This window comes from Lycium ferocissimum, chromosome 4 (assembly GCF_029784015.1).
Source record: "Lycium ferocissimum isolate CSIRO_LF1 chromosome 4, AGI_CSIRO_Lferr_CH_V1, whole genome shotgun sequence".
Classification (NCBI taxonomy): Eukaryota; Viridiplantae; Streptophyta; class Magnoliopsida; order Solanales; family Solanaceae; genus Lycium; species Lycium ferocissimum.
The window spans coordinates 10,762,260-10,768,867 of NC_081345.1; the positions used below are offsets into that span (position 1 = coordinate 10,762,260).

At 33.4% G+C, this 6,608-nt stretch overlaps 1 long non-coding RNA gene across 1 annotated transcript; it reads left to right on the top strand.

The window, feature by feature from the left end:
- Window positions 1-1,337: 1,337 nt before the first annotated feature.
- LOC132051544 (uncharacterized) lies at window positions 1,338-6,236 on the top strand. The gene is made up of 2 exons (XR_009413752.1): window positions 1,338-1,524; window positions 5,902-6,236. It is a non-coding gene; the product is annotated as an uncharacterized LOC132051544 (long non-coding RNA).
- The last annotated feature ends 372 nt before the right edge of the window (window positions 6,237-6,608 follow it).

The following is a 6,608-nucleotide window of genomic DNA, read 5'->3' on the forward strand; positions in this document are numbered from 1 at the left end:
ATCCTAAAGTCATATTTCTAATCCTCAATATGTGTTCTTCTTACTAAGAATCCTACCACGTAACTTAACAAACCTTTAATGAGCATTACACAACCAAGGAACAGACAATAAGGAAATCACAATGATGTAAATGCAGTGCACATGAATGGGAATGTATGCAATGCAATGGCCAATGACTTCCACACTACTAGCCACTCTATACACAACCCAGAGATGGCTTCCATATCAAACCTGTCCACAATCTCAGATGTTCCTTCCTCACTTATCATCACCAGTACTAATCACATCCTGTAACAATGAATCATGTACATGTGTATGAATGCTATGCATGATGCCAATATCAAGTGTAAATCACAACCAAATAACATTCGTGCCTCTACAAGAGCACACATCACAATACCAATCCTAAATCAATATTCTTTCCTTTATCGATGATAAGTGACAAGATAAGTGAGAGATAGATGCATTATAAACACTGTTGACACCTAACTTTTAACCTCCAATAATTTTATATAATTATCCGGAGTTCCCGAATCTCAAACGGAGTGAAAGAGGTATTTTTTATAAATCAAAGTGATTTTACAAAATTAATTTGATAATATTTTGTCTTTTCATTTGGCAAAATAACTTCAAATATATATATATATATATTGTAAGCCATTTTTTTTTTTTTACATATTTTACTATTAATGTTAAAGTATTTGTCAAGACAAATTAGAAGATAACTTGAAACAATTATTCAGTTAGTTGCTTAAATTATCAAAAGATAAATTAATAAATATTTTACTCCGCTTAATTTCAATAAAATTAATTAATTAAATAGATAATCAAATACTTCTCAATTTTATGATTTATTCGGTCTATAATTGCAAATTATTCCAAATTGATTACCAACGAATTTTCTATTAACTGCATGAGTTGATTATGTCTAAATTGAAATAGCCAATTGCTTGCACGTGTTAATTAGAGTTATAATTGAAATAATTAATTTGTTTTATGCATTTTGGTCGTATATGAAAAGGGCTAATTAGTTTCTACTTTTAACTGGGCTATAATTAAAATGGTTAATTAGTTGTCATACTCGTAATTTGGCTATTTGTTAAATTAATTGATGGTCGTGTTTTGAAAAAGATTTCCCCTTTATATATTTGTGTATACATGTGTATACACCTGTGTATGTAACAAGCATATACATACATATATACACACACACATAGAGGTTGGGCTATTTTTTTAGGGTTGAGCCCAGTCCAATATGGACCAAGACCCAGCCCAATCCCACTTCCACCCAAACATATAGACACAAAGTTACACAAAAATACCTCATTTGGTCTTATGTGTATGAACAAGGGTTTTGTCGAAACCCGAGTAGCGTCACAGCCTTCATCTCTTCTCTCCCATCGCATCATCGAGCTAAAAATGGCAAATTTGAAGTGTACAACTGCTTTATGGCAGAGCTGCTCGATCATTTGGGTAAAGCATTAATTTCTTAGCCTCTTTCCACCGTATCTCAATCCAAATGAGGTACAACCCCTCCTCTTTTACTATTTTCTACATTTTTACAGTCAAGGGATTTGTCTCATTTCAATTTGAATTCACGATTTCTATTGGTTGATGACCATTGTTGACACCTAATTTTTGACCTCCCATTATTAATTTTAATCATCCAGAGTCCTTGAATATTAAACGGAGTGAAATATGTACTTTTAGAAGCCAATAATATTTTACCATTCTCATTTGGTGAAATAATTTCTATAAATATAATAAATCATTTGGAAATTAATTTGCAACAATTTTAGTATTTTCCAAAATCAGCGAATATTTTACTACTTTTAATTCAAGGAAATTGGCTAATTAAAATAAATAATCTTTTTTACCCTTCAGACTTTAATTTTCTACATAACCAAGTTATTGGGACAAGTTTCAAATTAATCACGATTGATTTAAAATGAATTAATTAGGGTTATATTTGTAAATTTGTTTATTGGTGTCTAATTACGGCTATAATTGAAATAATCAATTAATTAGCCAATTAGGGCTATGATTAAAATAGCTAAATGCATTGTTTGGTTAAATTAAGTCATTAGTTTTTTTCAAAATTGTTTTGATTATATCAATTACGACCCTAATTAAGTCGGTTCAATTCGTGGTTTAGATTTAATTAAGGGTCGTTCTTGCAAAATTGATTATTTTGTTTTTTTTAATTTAAGACCCAATTGAAAGTTCGGATTTAAGGACATTATTTCAATTGTGGCCATTTCTTAAATATTACATGTTTGTCCCTATATTCAAGTATACACCGATATACGCATGTGTATACATATACACACACGTATATCATGTATACACATAAAATCGGGCCCCTTACCTCTTATTTCAAGTTGGCCGAGCCCAGTCCATCAGGACTTGACCCGGCCCAACTTTAAAAAATATAAAAGCACCAGTCCACAGCCAAACGAACCCCTTAGGGGTCATTTGGCATTTTCACGAAGGGTCCTTGAAACCCTAGGCGCCGCCAAGCGGCGATTCCTCTCTCTCCTCATCACCATGGCCTGAAATGGCAAAATGGCAGGTGGTATATGCCTTTACAGTCACGGTTCAACCATTTGAGGCAACACATTTATTGTTCTTCCGCTTTTTCACTCAATCTCAACCAAACAGGGTATTACCTTGGGTTTTCGATTTTCCTTCTTCGATTATTTGTATTATCAACGGTCAACACTGTATTTTCTTTAATTACTTTTGTTTGTTTGCGATTGGTTCTTGATGAACCTTTTTGGATCGAGTTTTGTTGGTTAAAATCTGACCTTTGATGTTTGTTGTGATTAAATCTTGACCCTACAACAGGGATTGGTGAGGAGGAAATCCCATAGTTGGGATTTATCCCACATCGCGAAGTTAGGGTTTGACGGGTTTGAAGAATTGCTATAAAAAGAGACATTTGCCCACATTTTTAAAGAGAGGAGAAAAATTTATTTTTTCACAAAAAATAGAAGCTTAAACTCAGTTTTGGAAACACTTGCTTTGAGACTGAAGTTTAAGGAGTTAAAATTTTAAATCATTTTTTGAGTATGTGGTTGAGTTTAATTTTGGGAAGATTAAAGGCTGCACAAGAAGGAGGTAATTTGCCTCTGCATTTTTTTCTCTATTCCTATTTTCTTTAATCTTTTGCTGTGTTAGTCTAGTTGATTATTTTAGTTAATTTGTCTTGTTAATACAATGTAGTCTATGTGTGTGATTAGGCAAATTAATTAGCTTAATATATGTATTTAGCTTGATTTCAATAGGTAAGATGATGTGGTTTAAGCTTAAGGTATATTGATTAGATGAAACCTAATACTGCTTTTAATAAAGGAATTTACTTAACACACTTAGTTAATCTAGTTTAACTAAAATATGCCCATATTGATTTTGCCCTTAATAACTTGCTCAACCTTAATCAAATAGGCTTTACTTGTTTGTTAATCCAACCTATCTATAATGAAAAAATAGGGTTCTATAGTTTAAGCCTTGATATGATAAGGAAAGAGTGATTATGCACTGTTAAAATCAAACTAGCTACATTATAGGTTAAGTGTCTGATCTGTATGGCCAAATATGCCCTTTTTCTAGTCATTTCATGCCTAAATTTATTCATGTCTAAATCTGTGCTGTGTTGCTTAAATAAGAGGTGTATTATTGCTTTGTTGGGAGCTAGTTAGATGACTGTTAGCTGTTGTTGACTTGAACAATGTGTGTTATTACCTTATGGGGGGATAGTTGGATGGTTACTAGACAATGTTAACTTGAATATGATCAGTAGAGTTAATTGTCAACTTGACTGTTTTTGCTATACTTTTCCTAGGTTGTTTTTGGCCTGTTTGGTCTGATGATCTTATATTTGATGGGCAGTACTGCAATAAATTTAAGTCTAGGAAACTTTTGGCTGATTTTCACTGAATTAGACCATGTTTAAACTTTTATTCCTGTCTTATGATAACTTCTACTAAGTCTGATTGTCTTAACATGTCAAGCTTGGTTTTGCCCAAGTTAGTTCACCCAAAAAAAAAAAAAAACTTGTCTAAATCTTGGCATTTTGTCTAAAAGAAAAATAGGAGCTTTACCTGATAGTAGTGTTTGTTTATTGCTTCGCTTTGCCCTGAAGACCTGCACACCATTCTTGGTAAATCTTAAAATTAAATGGTGTATGAATCTGTTGAGGTTTTGTTTAGACTGAAATTGTACATTTACACCTCAAATTGACTTGTCTGTGGAAATCAAGATCCTTACATACTCCTTGGGAGGTATGAGGCTTATGCCATCAAATTGATCTAACTGATTTCAATCTAAAAAGGGAGTCTTTAACTGAGTCCTAAGTGCTAGAATCTATGTTCAAAATGTTCTAAAATTGGCATTTATGATCTGTGACTCATGAGGACAGTCAAGACCTTTGTGTTTGGGTAAGAAGTGATGAGATGTTGGTCCTTTAAGTCCATTACAAATTGCCTCATGAGGCAGTTTTGTGCAAGATATGTATTTGCATTGGCTATAGCATTATCATTTGATGTTTAGTTTTGAATAGAAAATGATTTCAAAACCTATCTTCCCCTGCTTGTTTCTGCCCTTATCTTGCAACTATACATATGTGTTTCTCTCTATCTGTGTCTGATTAAAAGACTTATTGCAAAAACTGGATTTAGAGTTGGTACATGGTAAGTGTGATCATGAGTTTAAAAGACTAAGTTGGCAAGAGTTTATCATTTGATATTTGAAATAAAAAGGAGAGAGTAGAAACATTCATGATCACAATATCTTCTTGACCCTTGACCTATGAATCCCTTCTGTTGTTTTTCTGATGCTGTCTATTTGGTTCGGCTGAAACTTCTATGTTTGAGGGTCCATCTTTTTGTTTCATCATCTATTATGTAGGGTGGTTTGTTCTTCCTTTTTTTATATAATAAATGAAAGGATACACCTAGATATGCGGGATATACTCAAGCTCTATACACCTCACAAGTGTATAAAATTGGTATACCTAATATATATGGTGTATATCACTATTATGAGTCTATTGGCTTTAATATTTGTTTAGTTTTTTAGGAGCTCAGGGCCAGTTTCTTGGGGCATTCCTAAGTGCCTAAGTATAATTCATTGGTTAGCCCAGTTTTGTTGTACTTCTAATAATTGACATTATTTGGGTTTGAGGTTTTTTTAAGTACTGTTTTTGCTTGGGCCTGATTGTTCTTTAAAGGGTGTTCATTATTAAATGTTGCAATACACTCGACTGGTTGTATATTGTATGTATATCATAGCTGATTTTTCATGGAGGGTTGTGCATACAAATATTAATGCTTTCTTTATTGTATACCCCAACTTAGCACATAATTAGAGATGCTTAATAGCACTCAAGGATCAAGCTTAAATCTTCCCTGGTGTCTGCCATGGCTGGGGTTCCTAGAAACCCGTTGGATCTTGTGCGACATCAGGAATAAGAAGATAAAAGCTTTTCTTTTTGGGCTATTCATGTATCTCCGTGAATGTGTATATCTAAGGTATATTAAGTTTGAAGTCCTATATATTTGTATGACACTGCCCAGTGCTTATTTTAAAGATGATTGATCTCGTATACCTTTCTTTACCTATGTAAATATTTTGGTTTGCTTCTATGTGCTTTGATTTATGTGGGCTTTGGGCTTATGCATAATTTTTGGGCTTACTTTGTTTAGTGCCTCTAATACTTAGTCGATTCCAGGCTTTGTTCTGGCTTGCTTTGTGCATCTGAGCATTACTTGAATTCACTTTCATTTTGCCATCTCAATTTGCACAAGTCCTAATCTTTATCTTTTTCTATCCTTGCTTGCATGAAATGCCATCGTTGGGTGATCTCTCTTGCATAAACCCATTGGGCCAAAGGCCCAATAGTTTCTTTTGATCGAGTCTGCTAAGAAAAAGTAAAAGGGAAGCTAATATGTTTTGAAGGCCCAGCCAATGTGAAATGGCACTGATGGGCTTGGGTAGGCCCATCAGTTAAAAATTTCACTCTTCTCCTTTCTCCATCTATATATTTACGTGTATATATTGTATGTATACTGAGTATGTGAATATTGGAACCCTTGTGCATGCTAGAACTTAGGAAGAACGCCTAGTATTTTTAAGAGGATGCCAAAAACTCTTTTTCCAAACTCGTTTAATGTTTAATTTCGCATAAAATTAGAACTCGGTTTGATAGTGAATTTTTTCTCAAATTTTGGTTAAACGGCATGGCTAATTGTAACGAGATCTTGCTTAAGTTTAAAATGAAGCAACATCTAGCATCTTTTCCCTAAAGCTGGCCAAAAAATAGATTTTCAAGCTGTCATCCGTGATTCGTAAAAAATAGGCGAACTATTTAAAATTTGGAACTGGTTGAAAACAATCTTTTATAAAACTCAAAGACCATTTTAAATTTGGGCTCGATCTGGTTGCATGCATTCTTTAAAGAATGGAAATGGATTTGGAATTGGTAAAATCTAATGAATTCGGCTGATTTGGGCTTGACAGTCCCAAAGCAATAGTGACTAAAAATAGTGACTAAAAATGGTGATAAAACTATTTGGACCAAAATTGAGGACTTTGGGTTTGGAATACAA